General features: G+C 40.6%; 1 protein-coding gene across 1 annotated transcript in view; it reads left to right on the forward strand.

Annotated features, from left to right (window-relative positions):
* Positions 1-720: 720 nt before the first annotated feature.
* Positions 721-18,858, forward strand: part of Ncoa1 (nuclear receptor coactivator 1) — a 222,214-nt gene continuing 204,076 nt past the window's right edge. The window contains exon 1 of the mRNA XM_034514457.2: positions 721-971. The gene's annotated coding sequence lies outside the window, so the exon portion shown is untranslated. The remainder of the gene's footprint in view (positions 972-18,858) is intronic.

Genomic DNA, 18,858 nt, shown 5'->3' on the forward strand with positions numbered 1-18,858 from the left:
GTGGAGGAGGAGAACATGGCGGCCGCGGAGAGCGGCTGAAATGCCTGTTCTTCAGGCCGGGCGAGCGGGAGACTGACGCGATTCACCTCGTCCTGTCGTCCGTCGGTCGGAGCGCGGCCTCAAGCGCCTCGGCTGCTGTTCGCTGCTGTTCCCTCAAGCACAGCTTGCGCCGGGGTGGTTCTGCATCCCCCTGAAGTGGGGGGACTCCTGCTCCGGAGGAGGGGGCCGGAGAGCCGAGGCGGCGGCGGGCCGCCTGGGCCCGGGGGACGGGCGCCCGGCCGGAGGAGCGGCGGAGTCCGCGGCGGCGCCGCCACAGTCGCGAGCGAGCGCAGGGCAGCGCGGCCCAGAGGCGGCGGCGGCGGAGGCAGGTGAGTGGCGGCGGCGGCGGTGGCGGTGGCGGTGGCGGCGGCGGTGGCGGCGGGAGCCTCGCGGTGGGTGCAGCTGTCACGAGCCGCGCGGCCGCGGCGGCCCTAGGGGGCGGGGAGCAGCTGGCGCCCTCCGTCCGGGCTCTGCTTGCTCTGGGACCCATCTCCCGCTGCCACTTTTCTCGAGTTCCCCTGCTGGCCTGGCGCGGCTGCAGGGGGCGGAGGTCGCAGCTGTCACGGCACCAGCTGGGGGCTGCTCAGGGCGAGCGGCGCGCTGCAGAGCGCCGTCCCTGCGGCGCACTCCAGTTGCCCTAGTTAGTAAGAGTGCGAGCATCCGCGGAGGGCGCGCGGCCGCGGGCCGGGTGGGGAGCGGGCTCCCCGAGCCGCCGCCGAAAGGGGGAGCCGGAAGTAGGCGCGGGCGCCCCTCGGCCCCGACGAGCAAGCACGATGACCTTGGCCAGCCCGTCAGCCTCTCTGAATCTTGTTCGCCGGGACAGCGAAATGGGGGCGACCTAGGCATGCCTTTCTGTAGGTGCAGCTTTCGACGGCCCCTTTGCCTAGCCTGGCTGCACTTGCCTTTCTCCCTCTGGGACTAGGGCTTCGGAGGTAGGAATGGGCGGATAAAGGAGATTTTCCTCTTGCGGCTGGGATTTGCTCCCCTTGCAAGGTTCTGCTGAAAGGACCTAGAAAGCCAAGCAACACACGTTGACCCCGATGATTGTAGGTTGGGCTGGTTAATGGTCAGTGATGGAACTTGAGCTCTCCATAGTCGCTTGGAAGAGACTCGGAGAAACTGGACACCGGGGTCCTCGGTCCCTACCACACATCTGTGGTGGCTCGTTTAATTTTATTTGTATATGCATTTTTTAAAGCAGTCACTCCCATGGGCCAGACACCCTGTAGCGTGAGATGTTAGAGGGAGACGGAGGGAATGACAATACACCCTGTGTGTGACAAGGACAAGCTGAGGTGCTGTGGCCGAAGAGTTTGGTAGGGAGGGAAACTTTAAGCTGGGGAATATCTGTTAGCCTCTCTGGCTCCGCTACCCTTCTAGAGACACTCAAGAGGTGAGGCAGGTGTCCTTGTGGAGAAGGTGACTTCTCTTTTTCTCTTTTCAAACAGTAAGTTTTTAAATATGAAGTATGATGTTGACAAGTAAGGCGTTCGTAGGTGAATCGTTGTCCCGGCACCCGGTGATTGACAAGAGAAATGATGGTGATGACTTGTGAAGCACAATGCTTTCACTTCATGGAGAAATCTTTTAAGTGTCTGTGCAAGACAGCCCTGCAGTGAAGCCTAGACTATGTGGTAGAGTCGTGGGGGTGGATTTCAAGGGTTAAATTTGTTTGAGGTTTGCTTCCTCGGCTGGAATTGGTTGGAGGTTAGTCTTGAAAAAAAAAAAAAAAAAAAAGAGTCGGCCAAAGGGGCCTCATCTAGCTTCACAGAGGCTGTGATGTAGCAGTGTAGCAGGAGGGGAGTCGGATTTCTTCGTGTTGGGAATAAGGTGAAAAGAAAGTATTTGCGTATTTGCTTGGGTCTTTGGCTCTCCAGCTAGAAATAGTTTTGGGTTAAAGGTAGCCATGGGATTTGATTCAGTTTCATAAATAGGCATTCCTCGAGTAATTTGTCATAAAGTAGGTAAAATGGAAGTGTTTCTGCTTAATCTCTTGTACTTTGTGGGAAGGTCCAAGTTGGTTCTGTGACCTAAAGACTGTCATGTTTTCTCTCCATTTCTTATTCAGATTTAAGAAGCTTGGAGAGAAAATCCGAGGCCCGTTGCTTGTAAGGGTTGGTTTGATTTTTGCAGACATTTTATGTTAATCTATTACACGTATTTAATCCATACTGAACTTTGGTTTATAGATGCAAAGCTTAAATTTTACATAATTTACTGTTAATCTCTTCCTTATTTCTGAGAAAATGTATAGGGTTGTGTCTATAAAATTGCTTTTGTGTGTGTGGTTTAAGCCGAGGGAATGTTTTTAGATCTATAATTTTGGCTAAGCGGTTTTATTGAGAGAAAATAAAAACTCTATGGAACTAATGACGATTGTTCACTTTAACCGGGATTATATAGACAATGCATTCCTCTCTCCTGCTTTCTGCCAACATTTGTTTTTATTTCTCCCTCAATTCCAGGATTTTATTTCTAGAAATTCGGGCTGGAAACAGAAGCAGTAGTTTGTATAATCCCAACAACTTGCCTATGCCAGGAAGCTGTAAGGGCATCATGAAGTGGGTGTGACAGGAAGACACTGTTACTACTAAAGACATGTCTGTGCTACAGGAGTTAGGGCCACAGTCTATTTTTTGCTGAAATTCCTGTTTTTGAGTATGTGTTGATCTTTTGGTGGGCAGAGGATTAGGTTGCTATGGTGCTGACTGGTGTATACTGTAAAGCTGTTGGCAAAATGTCATGCTTCTAACTCTGTAGTGAACAGTGGTAAACAGGTCTAAATAACTTAAATGTGTTGTTCCCAGGATGGAATGTTCTCTGCATGTCCTCTTGATCCTGTTAATCCAGGGAGTGATCTTCACCAGGACTTAATGTTGAGTAAGTGAGGGTGGTGGAGAGGTGCTGAAAGGCAGAGCAGGAGAGAGATGGAGGATGTCCGACTTCCCTGGGAAGAGCTGGTTCCAATCAGGCTCTGGACCAGGTGGTACTACTAATTGTTTTTCAAGGACGTTTAGCTCTCCATGTTCAGTTGTCACCGGATTCACACGCCTTCTCTTGGGGCCACAGTGCCTCTGTTTCTTGTTTCAGTTTGTTGTACTTCCTGTCAAGGAGTCCAAGTTGTTTGGATGTTGTGTTGCACATTTTACAGAGTTGGCTGGTCTCAAGCTATGGTCCATCTTAGGTTTCATTTTAGGCAAGGATGGAGTTCAACCTGAGTACACAAGACTCAGTAGAATTTCTAGTTATGAGTAGAGGAGGTCCCTAGGATATTCATTATGGTCTTGGCATTGATAATCACAGTAATTCTCAGAGGGCTAGCTTTTACTTTCCTGGCAGAGAGCCAAAATCATTGTGGTGGGTGCTTTACTGCATTACCTGCAAATTCTAGATGCTCACATGGGTGAGGGGTCGGATGGAGTACTCAGGCTCGGGAGTTGGACTACAGAGCCCTAAATCTGGTCCGGGTTACAGAACTGTACAGAATCTCATGCCTCTCCTCATTTGGATAGACTTGACCCTACGAATGGAATAGACTAGACCATAGGAATGGATTCCTTCATTGCTCTGTCATGTTAACCAATCATTTTCTCTTTTGTCATTGGCCATTGAGGATAGGCCTTGTGGGCTCTGATTTTTTTCTTTCTTTCTTACATAGGAAGTGATGTATAGACATTTTAAACTTTAAATTTTAGTTAGACTGTGTGCCTATTCCTTATTATATAGTGTTGGGTCATAAAATGGCCTGGTGGCAGCTGGGTACTATTCTTAGTTACTTAATTTAAGGATATATAACTTTTATTTTTTTCTATAACCTACTGTAGTTTTGGAAATGGCTTGTGACTATGTGGTATTTGAGTTACTGCAGAGCATAGAAATCATTGTTTTATGTTTTCCTGGAAATATAGCTTAATGTAGGAGGTCATTATTAAACACTGACACCAATATGCAAGTCTTCCACTAGTGCAAGTTAAAGAGGTTGCATCCTGGTTCCCTGCATGAACCCATCCATAGCAGAGTGTTTTTATTTACTTTGTGACAAGGAGAGTTAAACCCAGGGCCCCTTGAATGCTAGGCAGGCCATCTACTGCTCAGCTGGGCCCCCAGTTCTTTCTCACTTTGATTTTGATGCAGTTGTGCTGAGTTGCCCAGGTTGATCTCAAAGTTTCAATCCTCCTGCCTCAGCCTCCTAGTACCCAGGATTACAGAGGTGATATCACTGTGCTCAGCTCACAGAACAGAACTTCTGAGATTCTCTAAAGTGACAGGCTTTCTTAGTGTAGTGATCACACTTAATGGTAAGTAGCTTATGCCAGAGTAGATGCTGTCGTTCTACGAGGTGAAAGTAATCAGTCTAGTCATGCTCATCTTTTGTTCTTTTAACACACACACACACCGTGCATATTTCAATGAGGAGGGGAGGGACATTGATAGTATTGAATGACCCTGAACCTCATCACTAGGAACAGAGATCAAACTGATAAGAATAGATGCCAGAATAGAGGTGTAATCCCTCCAGCAGAGTCAGAATCCTATTAACAGCAGATTATCCAATTCTCCCACAGTGATGCCTTAAAGAAAACAAGTGTTTATGGGTAAGTGTGTATATCAGAGGACAACTTTTGGGAGTTGGTTCTCTCCTCCTACCATGTGAGTTTCAGAGATTAGACTTGGGTCATACGGCTTCTCAGCAAGCATCTTTGCCTACCCAATCATCTTGTTGACCCAGGTCCTGTATTCTTATTCTTTTTGTTTGTAGCTTTTCACCCATTAATTTGTAATTTTGAGGCAATTTTAAAGGTTGTTGTAGAAATTGAACTTTGACTTTAGTCAGAGAGGGTGTTGGGTCATGGCACTTCCAGATTCCTAGTTTGTGTAACCTTAGGTGTTTAAACCTTAGGTTTTCGACAGGCGGTGGTGGCGCACGTCTTTAATCCCAGCACTTGGGAGGCAGAGGCGGATTTCTGAGTTCAAGGCCAGCCTGGTCTACAGAGTGAGTTCCAGGACAGCCAGGGCTACATAGAGAAACCCTGTCTCAAAAAACTAACAAAACAAAACAAAACAAACTCCTTAGGTTTTCATATTTAAAATTGGAACAGTGTACTCACTTTCATATCATTGCACTTTAAAACTGAAGCTTAGTAACGTTGTTTAGCTGTCATCTGCAAACAGTAAACAGCTACTTGTCAGCAAGTGGACATTCCACTCCTAGCCTAAGCCTCTCACTTGTTTGTTTTTGTTTTGTTTTTGTTTTTTTTGTAATTTTTGTATATTCCCTCTCTCTCTCTCTCTCTCTCTCTCTCTCTCTCTCTCTCTCTCTCTCTCTCCCTCCCTCCCTCCCTCCCTCCCTCCCTCTCTCTCCTTTCTGGTTGAATAATCTGATCCCTGGTCATTTGAGTGTGGAGCATAGGAGTCACTGTGAGGGTCTGAGTTTCTTTGCCATCAAGTGAGCTATTGTTTAGATTTTACTTTTCTTTTTGTGCTAAAATTATAATTTATATGTTTAGAGCTACTTGTTTTCATGCATTTGTCTTTCTAATTTATTCTACACATAGCTACTGAAAAAAATCCTTTCTAAATGTCATTTGATGTTTTTCATGAAGACTACAAATTTATCAAACCCTAAAACATTTAAGTGGAGTCTTTATGTCCCATTCCAGAAAATCTGCTGTGGATAACATCAGAAATGCCTTATAGTCTGCGAAGTACTACATAAGTGAAGACAGCGTTATAATCTCCCAGAGTCCAGTCTGGGGGACATTAAGACCCTGTCTTAAAAAATAGTCATCCATAGGAATGCTGCTTCTTAGCTTATGCATTGCATTTTCTTTACTTAAATTATGTTTTCTCTTCTTTTATGTTCTCCTGATCTTCAGAACCAGTGTCAGAGCTGGTCCATTTCAGCTGGTCCCCACTCCCTAAGCATCACTCACTTTTCTGCATAATCCCTCCTCCTTTCTTTCCCTGCCTCCTTCACTCCCTCCCTAATTGGACTGGGGATCCTTGAGATTGCAGGCATCACAGCATTCAGAGCAGAACAGCTTTAAGGGTTGTTTAGAATAATCTCCCTAACATTATAGACTGATAACTAGGTTCAGGCCAAAGGTTTTGGCTACCAAGATTTCAATTTTAGGAATTCTAGTAAACTCTGAAGTAATCTCTGAGCTAAGGAAGGAAGGAGGGAATCTAAGCCCATGGTTATCCTTGGATCAGCCTGCCCTTTATAGAGAATACCCAAAAGGGATGGTGGTGGTGACCTAGCTTAGTGGTGAGTGCTCACCAGCTTACCCCAGACCTTAAGTTCATTCCTCAGTACTGCTCAGGGTGAATAAAGAAAACATCTTAAACAATTTTAAAACATTTTAAAACAATTTAAAAAATTGTTTCTGTATTGACCATGTGCAGTTTTTTTTTTTTGTCACCATTCCCTAAATGATACAGTATGATGAAATTTAAAGCCTTGATACTGTATTAGGGTTTGTAAGTAATCTAGTAGTACTTTAAAGTGTACAAGGTTAAGAATAGAGGTTATGTGGAAACTATGTCATTTTATGTAAGGCACTTGAACATAGGTTTTGATATTTCCATGGGTTTCTGGAATCAGGCTCTTATAAATGCCGAGAGACAACTTTATTTTAACAAGGAAGTAATTAAGACCATTTCCCCTCAAAAATTTCAAAAAGTATTTGGAGAGGAATACCTGCTTTTCTTGTATTGCTCTTATTCAGAATCAGCAAATATTTATTGAGTGTTGTCTCTGAGCCAGGTATTATGCTAACTCTACAAACCACATTTTATAAACTGGGAAATAAGGTTCAGGGAGGTTAAGTGGCCAGTGTAAGATCACATGGCTTGTAGGTATTAGGATGGCATTGCAGCCTAGGATGGCTGACTGGAAGGCTCATTCATACCTTTAAATGTTTGCCACAGTAAGCTACGTCAGAGCCCTCTTTTCTGGACTTTCTTTGGGTTCTGTACAGATGCTGTAAGACTCCTGCAACTTTATTTCTATCTGGTAACCTAGGTACCATGTATACAGACCAGTTACTTAATGAAAGTGTCACTTTAAGATTCTTGTGCTCTCCATTCTCACCTTTGTACTTTAGTAATGTTGATTCTTTTGTGCTTCTGTCCAGGGAAGCTTATCTTTGAATGGCTGGTTTTGGATTCTTAGCAATAAAATTCTGCCTCTTAAGTTTTGATAGTGTTTAAATAAAGCTTAAGGTATTTCCTTTTATTTGGAACCAATTGTTTGATCATTCTCTGTGTTTGCAGTGTGTTTTAGATGGTCGTCTTACTCTGTTTCAATATATTGTATCTTAAAATTTTGGTTTGCCTATATGGTTGAAATATTTACATACTTGTATTATCAGTTATACATTTCATTGTTTGTGTGTAAATATTTAATTTTTCACATTGTATTTGATCAGATAGTTGAAGGATAAAATGCCCTTGGTTTTTGAAATATATAATACTAGCTTTACTTTGGCAAGTTGGATTGGAGGAAATCAGGGAAAAGTTATTAGTTCTACAAATTCCTAGTTATATTTCAGAAATACTTGTACTTTAGATGGTACAGGAAGTCTGTAATTGATTGTAAGTAGCCACAGCACCCACTGGAGCTACAGCTACATGAGCACCTTGTTCAAGGTGCTGTGCTGTAAAAGATAAGGAAGTGAAAAGATAAGATACAACTTCTATTCTTAAGGTGATTATGACCTAAGAGAAGTGATAAGACAACACAAATACCTGTAATATTAATTAACTGTGATGAGTGCTGGGACAGCATTGTGCTGGGGGGGGGGGCGTGTAGCAAGCAGTTATCTCATTTAAGAGAGAGATCAAGGCAGGTTTCATGGTGGGCTTGGTGGTGAACATGCACTGAAACTTGGACATGCTTTCTGTAAGGGCTGGATGAAGAGAGCAGTGTTCTCAGAAAGATAAAATGGACAAGAAGCAGGGACAGGAAAGCTTGGGTTTCTTAGCATGGGAGGAAGGGAACTGTGTAGAGACAGGAGAGCATCAAACTAAGTGAGAGCAGGAAGCATACTTCAACTTGAAGTCACGTGATGCTGAAGGACTTTTCATGGCAGAGACAGTGGGAACAGTATGTAGTAAGTATGTAGATCTGGATGAGAATGGGAAATGTCAGTTTTCCAAATTCATGTGGATCTTTTCTTGGCAGGTTTTTATATCCTAAATTTTATATTTTCATAATTTTTGAAATGATTCCATATGTAAGGTTTACCACATTGGGAAAATTTTCACTCATTTTTATGTATATTTAAAAACAGATCATGTGGTTTTTGAAATGAAGTTAATATAAAATCTTTTTAACTGCCTTATACTTTTTAAAAAGCAGCAGCTATTCTTTGAGACAGTGCATTATCATTTGATATTTTAAAATTATTATTCTTTTATTTTTGTGTGTATATGGGTATTTTGCCTCTCTATATATATCTGTGTGTACCTACCCAACACATGCATGCTTGATACACTCAGGGACCAGAAGATGGTGTGCAGCAGGAGTTACAGATAGTTATTACCTGTCATGTGGGTGCTGTAGCCAAACTGGCTTGAACTCACTGTGCTGCTTCTCCTGAGTGCTAGGATCAAAGATATGTACCACCGTGCCTGGCCTCATTTGACATTTTCAAACTGATGCAGCAGAGTTGTTTTTCATTTCAAAATTGTCCTTTCCTTGTCTACATGCACCTTACTGTATATGAGAGATTGATCATACAAGTTGGAAATCCCCAGCTCTCAATATTCTTCATGATTTATTTATACCCTACTGTGTTCCAGAAAGGATTTAAGACAGGCTATGCCATTGAGACCTAGGACCTTGGCGGTTGAGATGGTTCAGTAAGTCAAGGTACTTGCTGCCAAACATGACAACCTAGGACAATCCCTGGGACCCACATGGTAAAAGAGGAGAACCAGCTTCCCCAGAGTATCTCCTGACCTCCACCTGATGCTGTGATGTGGACACACACAAACTTAAATGCATGTACTTTTGAAATAAAAGAGCCCTGGGCCTTGTTACAGCTGTGTGTACCCAACCAATGTCCTTAGCCAGCTGTAAGTTGAAAGAATAGTGTTGTCTTTTGTCAGACTGGTAGCATTTTAGGTATGGTTACAGTGCAGTTGGAAGGTAGTTGTTCGAGGGAAATTGGTTGTAAGGAACTAATAAAGGGTCTTGGATCAAGGTGCTGATGTGGGACAGTTTCTACAGTCAGATCTTCATCAACTGTTTGGAGATGCAAGAAATATTAGAGGTCGGTGGGCAAGGTTTTTCACTTTCAGTCTTTGTTATGTCATGCACTAAGGGGAGGCCCTGGTAAAGAGAACCTTAGATTTATAATTTTACAAGGTAGATATAGACTCCCAACACCACTCTGTATTACAGTGGTCACCATGAAGCTCTGTACTTCATAGAGAGTAATTGGTTACCATTACGCAAAAGACTTAAGTAAGCATTGTCTAACTTAATGACGGCTTCATCCACAAAAAGACAACTACCTTTACTGACATTTTCTGTAATGTGTGGTTATGTGGGGTATGCACTGCAGATAAGCACATTGAAACTGCCCCTTTATGACGGGGACACTTTCTTAATAGCAACTCAAAAAGTAATTACCTTTTGGAAGAAAACAGTTCAGTGCTGGAGAGAGGATGTTGGCAATGGTGTTTGGAGCCACTTCCGTCCTATTGGGTTTAATGGCTGATAATGATGAGTGTTAATTTGAAGAACTTGAATTCACGAATGAAGTTTTCTAACCTGTATAAAAACGTTGAAAAAGAGACATTTTAGTGGTTTTGAGCCCATCTGCTGAAAATATAAAAAGGTAATTTTATCTGATTAGCTTGTAAGAACAACTGATTGCCATCAGGAAATATGGAAATGCAGTAGCTGAATTTTAGCAAAAAGCCTTTGCATAAATGGTGAGTGGAATTGCAATTGAATATCATGTTTTATTCAGTGCAGCCAGTAATGGAGTTCTTTTTGGGTTTTATTCAGTTTTGAAAAGTATGTTTTTCAGCTGTGCTAACCATTAAAACCAAGCAAAATAGTTATTTATTATAAACACGAACTGAATTTAGGACTAGAGCCTCAAGCTGTAGTATTTAAAAAAGTATGAATGCAAGATTAAAATCACTCCCCTCCCCCCCCCCCCCCGTTTAAGTTGTAGTACTGTCAAAAAGTAGTGGGATTGATAATAGCATTTATTAGAAAGCACACATAGCTTTTATGAGTCAGTGAGTAAAGTAATTGTTTAAAATTGTTTAGTTTGTCGTAATAGATGATTCTTAAATTTATATGTTATATATATATTTTATAAAGCACATAATTTATCAGTTTGGTGTGCAGTGTGTATAAATCATAAATAAACATATGCGTGATTTGCTGTTAAAAAAAAACTTTAAAGCCACGGGGATACATGATAGAAATTGTTACTACTATTCCATAGCAGAGATCCTTAACTTGGAGTTTATGGGCTAATAGCCTCTAGATTGGCTTTAGTCTATACACATTTCATATGTAAAATTTTGTGACATTATCATTTCTCTGGGAGAGGGTCTACAGATCTCACCAAATTTCAGAAAGGATCCATCGTCCCCTGTGTTGCTGAGGACAGGGACCTCAATAACATTATTCATCTAGTTTTACCTTCTTGCCAAGTTTAATGGATATATCTGATGTCATTATTCAAGCCCGCAGTATGACTGGTTTTGCAGTTTTTCCATTTTGCAATAGATGTGATTGCAAATGCCTTTGGCCTTTACAGGTGTTGGAGCTCTGTTAGTTGCACAACTGCCCGGCTCTATATTATTTGGTTTCTTTTATATATAATTTCTCCCTCAAGCCCTTCTTCTCAATTTCACAAAAGTATGAGTGAGGATACAGGGGCATGTGTATATGAGTGTGAGGTGTGTGTGTGTGTGTGCGTGCATGTGCGCATATGTGCATGTGTGTCTATGTCTAGAAAGTTCTTCTGCTGAATGGGTTGGGATTCAGAGTTGCTTGTTTAAATACCCATTAGCCCCCGAATCTCAGCCATACTAGAGGTTTGTTTTTGTTTTTTTACTCTGATTTGACACACTAAAAGCTTTCTGAGTGTATGGGCCCATTACTTTGTCCCTTCTTTCCCACTATAATTTTAATTCAGGTCTACTTACAAATGTAGTATTAAAGTGGTCCTATAATTTGTAGTGAATTGCTTCTGTTTTTTTTTCTTTGTTTTATTTTGAAAATATTTATTTAGGTTTGGAGAGATGGCTCAGCAGTTTAGAGTACCAGCTGCTCTTTCAGAGGGCTCAGGTTTGGTTCCCAGCATCTTCATGGCAGCTGATAACTGTCTGTAGCTCTTGTTTCTGGAGACCCAGTGCCCTCTCCTGGCTTCCATCAAGCATTGAGCACACACAGTAGTACACTTGCATGCAGGCAAAGCACACACACACAAAATAAAAATAATGACTTCCTTGTGTGTGTTGTGCCCTATGTACATGTGGCACATGTAGCACATGTATATTTGTATATTCATTGGTGGCCAGAGGACTACTCCAGGAGTTGGTTTTCTCTTTCCATCATGTGGGTCCCAGGAATGGAACCCAGGTGATTAGACTTGGCAACAAGTACTTTTGCCTGCTGAGACATCTTGTCAGCACCTCTTTTAGTTTTTGCTAAATTTTACTGTAAAATGATCATCCTGGTATTTTGGGAGCATGTGCATGATGTTCCTGTATGTGAGTGCATATATGTATGTACACATGCATCTGTGTGTGTGTGTGTGTGTGTGTGTGTGTACAGGGTGTGCATATAGAGGCCAGAAACTAAGAGTTGTTGTCTGGTGTTTTCCTTGATCAGCCACCAACTCCTTATCAGTTGAGACAGGATTTCTCAGAGTTCTTGGCCAGCTTAGCTTTCTTCCACAGGTCTTTGTACCCACCTGCTGTTTCCGTGGGTGCTGAGGGTTCTGGTACTGAGCCACTCCCTGGCCCCTCTATCATGCCAACATGTACTTGTGCCGTATTACTTTACTAAAAAAAAAAAAAAGAAGAAGAAGAAGAAAGAAAAAGTCTTCGAAGGTCCTCATTACTATTAAAGTAAAGTTTTTCCATAGCCTATCACTTAAACCTTCCCAGTGTCTGGCACCAATCTGTCCTCTGGCTTTATCTTCAATTAGTGTTCTGCAATAGACTATCTAAAATGAAGTTGTTGGCTTATTGTTCCCTAAATATCCTATTTCCTTCTGTGGAATATTTTCCCTTATTCTGAAACTATACCTATTCTTCACTCAGATTTTTCAGTTCTTGTCAGTTTAAAACTAAAGGTAGCATGTTCCTTCTGTGAACTCTTTTTGCTTTTCTTATTCATTTGATATATTTGATATTTCTTCTTCTTGATATATATCAAATGAATATATATATTTCTTCTTCTTGATATATATCAAATGAATAAGAAAAGTTTTGCATGTCCTGTTACCCATAGTGTGGTATAAAATGTTCATGGCAAAAGGTTCATGTTTTATATTTTTGTCCTCTGTGATGTTTTAGGCTTGATAAAAATTAGCAACTGATACTGATTAACTAACTCACAATGCTGCTTGTGAATGTACTTTAAGAATGCACGTGCGTATGTATATGTGTGTGTATATGTGTGTTTTCTGGAATATGCATAGATTGTATATTCTAGGTCTCAAGATGTATAGTGATTGAAAATAGAATATTACACAGAGAACATGTTCTAAAGTGTAAAACATTGACTACAAAGGGTTATGCTGAAATGTCTGGAATAACTGTATGTGGTAATGTATACTGCTGCTTAGGAGGCTGAGACAGGAAGATTTTAAGTTTGAGGCTAGCCTGGGCAACTAAGCAAAACCTTTTCTCAATATTTTTTTTTTTTTAAAGGAGGCAGTGGCTAGACATATAGCACAATTGGCAGAATACTTGCCTAACCACTTATTAGGCCTTGGATTCAATTGTTAGAATTGCTGCTCAAAACTTGAAAACCAAAGATAAAGAAATATGAGATAGCCTGGTAAGTTATTATTTTTAGTATAGAGCTACCCCATGTCATGGATCAAACAAACAAACGTGTGTTCCTTTCTACCTCTGTCCTTAGAGATGTTGGAATAAATGATCCTAAGATCTTGATCATTACTACTTTTTTGGTTTCATTTGTTTGTTTGTTTGTTTAAACATGTTCTTTACATGAGGTTTTTTTCTTATTGAACACCCTTTATTTGAATAGTAATATGAGGCACCAAATGTTATTCTTCAAGTTCCTATCCATCAGGAAGATTATATCAGGCCTGGAGACATGGCTCAGTGGCTAAGAGTGCTGGTTTGTCTTCCAGATGACCTGGATTCAACTTCTAGCACCCATATGGCAGCTAACACCCATCTGTGACTGCTGTTCTGGTCAGCGGTTCTGATGCCCTCTTCTGGCCACCATGGGCACCAAGCACACTCATGGTACACAGATGCAGATAAAACACTACCCATACACATAAAATAAGAATAAATAAATCTTTTTTAAAAACCCAAAAGATTACAATTTGCATAAAACAGTCTTTTTTTGTCTTAAACTTTATACAAATTAAAAAATATAAAACAGTGCAAAAATGTTTCATGGGAGTATGTATTTCAGCATGCACATATTTAGTACTTGCTTGAAATTTATTATTGTTAGCTTGTTTCTATTTTTACCTGTATTCTTTCCCCTCTGACCCAATTGTAAATTACAAAGGGGAAAGATGATTCTTCTACTAGTTTGTACTTTAGTGCTTTCATGGTTCTCTATTCATAGTGTGTATTTATAAGACTGTCACTGATGGTGCTTGGAGACTAGCATGGTTCGGATAAACAGACTTCCTGGAGAAGGTGATTTGAGTTCGAATTGGTCGGATTTGGAATGTTGCTTATGGCATAGTTCCATGGTACATGAAAAGGGGGTGATATGTAAGCAGATAATGAAGATTTAATGTATTTTCTGGAACGTGAAATAGCTTCTTTGGTTATTGTGGCTTTTCCCAAAATGACACCTGTTACTTCCCAAGATGGTCATAGAGTGCTGCATAAGGAGTCAGGAAATCCAAATCGAAGACATAAATGGGCAGAGGATGGCTTTGCTGGCCATAGAAGAGCTCACTTTCTTTATTGAGGTGAATATCAAAATGGGAAGGTCCTGTTTGAGAGTTGTTGAACAACAGCAAGTCCTTTATATCTGTCTAAATATAGTTTTAAAAAGATTTATTTATATTAATTTTATGTGTATGAGTGTTTTGCAGGTATGTATGTATGTATGCATGCATCCATGTATATGTGCACTGTGTGCTTGCCTGGTACCTGCAGAGGCTATAAGAAGCATTGGATCCCTGAAACTGGAGTCATAAATGGTTGTGAACCATAATGTGGTGCTTGGAATGGAATCTGTTATCCTCTGAGCTCGTTTTCCAGCTCCTGAACACAACTTTTTTATTTTTGAATTCATTTGTGAAAAAGAGCTTTTAAGTGCTAAATTTTAACCTCTAGGTCAATGAAAGGGTAAATTTTACTGTTGTCTCATTATAAACAATAAGCTTTAGTCTGCTATTGTGGAGTAGATATCTGAAATTCATAGAAAGTGAATATTTGCTTTGGTATAAGCTCTTCAGAACTTTCCTCCTCCCAGAACTTGGTTGATAAGATTATAGGCTGAGAGAGAAGGAGTGCAGGGCTGTGGGATACCAGTGGAGACTTTTTGATGTCTGAAAATGTATCTGTAGTATCTCTGAAGGTCTTCACTTATCTCCTATAAAAATTGTATTCCTTTTTTGTTTGTTTGTTTGTTTTCCTTTCTAAAGCTTGCTTGATAAGAGCCATTCAGGTATTGTTAAAATTCTGACCAGTTATGCATAACTAGGTCACTGCCTTATTTACTGTTACATTGCTATGAAGACACACCATGACCAAGACAACTTATAAAAGAAAACATTTGGGCGGGGAGCTCACAGTTCATGGCAGGGCAGATGGGAGGGTGTGGTTGTAGGGGTGGGAAATGGGGGTGGTATATGGTGTCAGGCACGCAGGGTGGGCACTGGAGTAGTAACTTATATCTTATCCCAAATTTGGAGGTAGAGAGAAAGCTAACTATGATGGTATGGGCTTTTGAAACCTCACAGCCCACCCCCACTGATACACTTCCTCCAAAAAGGCCACACCTGCTAATCCTTATCAAACAGTTCCACCAACTGGGGACCAAGCATTCAAACATTCAAACAGGAGCATATGGGGGCCATTCTCATTCAAACCACCACAGATGTGTAGATCTTTATAGGTGATGAAATTTTATATTTTTCATCAGTTTTGTTCTAAAGTTATTAATCCTGCACTTTCTAGAACTTGAACTTTATTTATTTTTTTTCACCCCATTACAATATTTTCTTTATCTTTGAATTAAAAAGTAAACAATATATATGATACTTGGCTGCATTCTAGTAATAAATTCAAATAAGTGAAAGTAAATAGAGTTGAGAGGTGACATTTCAGAAAATTACATGGTATATGTCAATTTAGACGATCTAATAGTACCTGCTATTTTTTATTTTAGGTGGTAGCATGGTCTTTAATAATGCCTCATTCCCTTGGATATAGTGATTGTGGCAAAATGGATAGTCATGTGACCAAAGCAAAACAGGTTTAGTGTACTTACCTGAGATTCAAAACCATATTGGATGAGGGGCCAGGCTCATCCTGTTGGAATTGCTGATCTAGATGAAGAGAGAAGCACCATGAGGTCAGTGATCTGCTTTGAGAAGGATTGAGGTCATTAAGTTTTCCATCACTTTGACAAAACGTGGGAGAATGTCATCTCAAAGCAGGAATATTGAGTTTGGCTCATGGTGTTAGGCCCCAGTCTCTTGTCTGTTCTTTCTGGCACACTGTGAGGGGGGAGAGTATGGCAGAAATCATACGGTAGCGCAAAGCTGGACATGGAATGGCACCCAGACCCAGAGAAAGAGGACTGGTCCTGGAACAAAGCGTGCCTCCTAGGATGCTGTGTCTTACAGCTTTGCTCTGCCTAAAGCTTCTGCCGGCTCTCAGTAGCGTCACTCTCTGGGAGTGCCAAGCCTTTAACACATGAGTCTTTAGGGGAACATTCCAGATCCGTACACCAAGAGAGGCCAGCATACAGACTGCCTGAGCCAGAGACTCACACGTAGTCACTCCTTTATATACTCTTGTGTTCGTGAGCACAGAGACTCTGGAGCCTTTGGACACTGTAAATAAGACCTACCCACTATTTCTCAGTTAAATGATCTAATAGGTTGCTTTTTTTGCTAGTGCTAGTGTGAATTGGGTTTCTGGCTTTGGAATTTGAAAGATTCTTGACTACTCTAGATTCCTGTTGGTACATCTATTGCTCACAAACATTCACTCAGACACAAAAAGGAAAATACCTTATATGTTGGCCTTTCTTTTATACTCATGAATATTTTTGTATGCTAGAACATGAAGGAGCTGTTTTATTTTTTTAATGGGTAACTAGCCTTACAATGGAATGTATATTATTTATTTATTTAACCAGTGCTCTTTTGCTGAATATTAAGATAATTTTTTTTTAGATATCTGCTTTTAACAAATATGTATTTAATTTGTGTGGATTTGTGTATATGTGTATGGGCACACATGTGTGCTGGCACACTTTGGAAGTCAGAGGACAACTTGTGGGAGTTGGTTCTCTCCTTGTCAGTCTCCATGTGGGATCTTAGGTCCTCAGCCTTGGCAGCAATCACCTTTAACAGCTGAGCCATGTTGCTAGCCCAAGTCAAACAAATTTTCTGTTGCAAAACATGTTTCAGTAAATATCTTGTATCTGTTTTACATGTATGAGAACATGCCCATGAGATTACTGGATATGCATAAATAAAACCTGATGTTCATTCAAATTGTCATTTCAAAGGCTACATTAATTTACGTTTCCACTGGCAGCATATAGTAGCAGCTGCTTTTCTTGCCTTCGCTAACTCTGTGTATTATCCGTCATTTCTAGTTGGACATATCTGCTGGTTGAAAATAATAACTTTGTAGTTTGTAGTACCTTGACTATTGGTAAAGTTGATAATCTTATCAAATATTTATTGTACTTAGGATTTCCTATACTAAAGTTCTGCTATTCAGGTTCATTCACTATCATGTTGGGCTGCTTGCCCCTCTTTTAAATTAATTGCTTCTTTTATGGGCTTAATATACTAATGTCGTAGTTGTGTTTACACCAACTAGGGATGGCTTTGAAAGCTTGCTAATTATTTCTTTCAGAAATATATAAAATCTACTTCAAAACTCCTATGGATTTTTACATATATCTCTAGATATTTAGTTGACATATTTAGTTACTATCTGTGGAAGCCAGTTAAGAAGTCTATAGGTGCTTAACTTAGTTAATTTTACAACTGAGCTGAAGTTTTGGAAAGCCTTTGAAAATTTTCTGTGTCAAAATTTTATGATCATTCTAGCCAAGCATGGTGATACATATTGTACTCTCAGAATTAAAGAGACAGAAGCAGGGGGATTGCCAGTAGGTGGCTAGCCTAAACTATACAGTGGTTTCTTTTTTTTTTTTTTTAAACAATTATTTATTTATTATATATAAGTACACTGTAGCTGTCTTCAGACACACCAGAAGGGGGCATCAGATCTCATTACAGATGGTTGTGAGCCACCATGTGGTTGCTGGGATTTGAACTCAGGACCTCTGGAAGAGGAGTCAGTGCTCTTAACCCCTGAGCCATCTCTCCAGCCCTATACAGTGATTTCAAGGCCAGTTTACATAACTAGTGAGAATCTGTCTTAAACCAAAACCAAGGCTTAAGGCTTAAGGATATAGGTAGAGCACTTGTCTAGTGTGTGCAAGGTCCTGTGTTCAATTCCTAGCAACATGCTCTCTGTCTCTGTCTCTGTCTCTCTCTCTCTCTGTGTGTGTGTGTGTGTGTGTGTGAGAGAGAGAGAGAGAGAGAGAGAGAGAGAGAGAGAGAGAGAAAGAGAGACAAGAGAGAGAGAGAAAGAGAGAGAGAGAGAAAGAAAGAGTGAGAGAGAAAGAGAGACAAGAGAGAGAGAGAGAAAGAGAGAGAGAAAGAGAGACAAGAGAGAGAGAGAGAGAGAAAGAAAGAGAGAGAGAAAGAGAGACGAGAGAGAGAGAGAGAGAGAGAGAGAGAGAGAGAGAGAGAGAGAGAGAGATATGACCACATTCTGTTGTTGAATGCTAGGAATGAACTGTCTGCTAGTTAATTGGTAACTCCTCGGAACTATTTTCAGTTGTGGCCCTTTACTTATTTGGCTAGCTGCCATGAAAAGGTAGGTTGGCTGCCTACTTTGATAGGTTACCAATTCCTTAATTTTTATAAGGAAATATTCTGTATGTGATTGATTATGAAATATATGTATATGTGCATATGTTATTTAGCTTCACTCAAGCAAGTGTGTGTCTACTTTCAGCACTGTTGCTAAATTTTTTAAAATGTGCCTAGTAATCAGAGTTATCATTTCTTGAAGAATTATGGAAAACATACTCAATACATAGCTTTAAAGCCAATCAGTTTTTACCTGGATCAAATCAGAATATCTGAGAGCAAGCTGTGTTGGCTACATTGTTCTAGAGCGGGCTAAAACTGCTCTTTCAGAACCTTTCTTCAGTATAATGCAATCAACCTTTATTGAGAGGCATTAAAACAAACAGCATTGTGAAATTTACTACACTTCTTACTGCGGAGTCTCTGTAAGGCTTTATTTCCTTTATCATGGTGTTCTTGTTTTGCTACTACTGCTACTACA

This window comes from Arvicanthis niloticus, chromosome 11 (genome assembly GCF_011762505.2).
Source record: "Arvicanthis niloticus isolate mArvNil1 chromosome 11, mArvNil1.pat.X, whole genome shotgun sequence".
In the NCBI taxonomy this organism is placed as follows: domain Eukaryota; kingdom Metazoa; phylum Chordata; class Mammalia; order Rodentia; family Muridae; genus Arvicanthis; species Arvicanthis niloticus.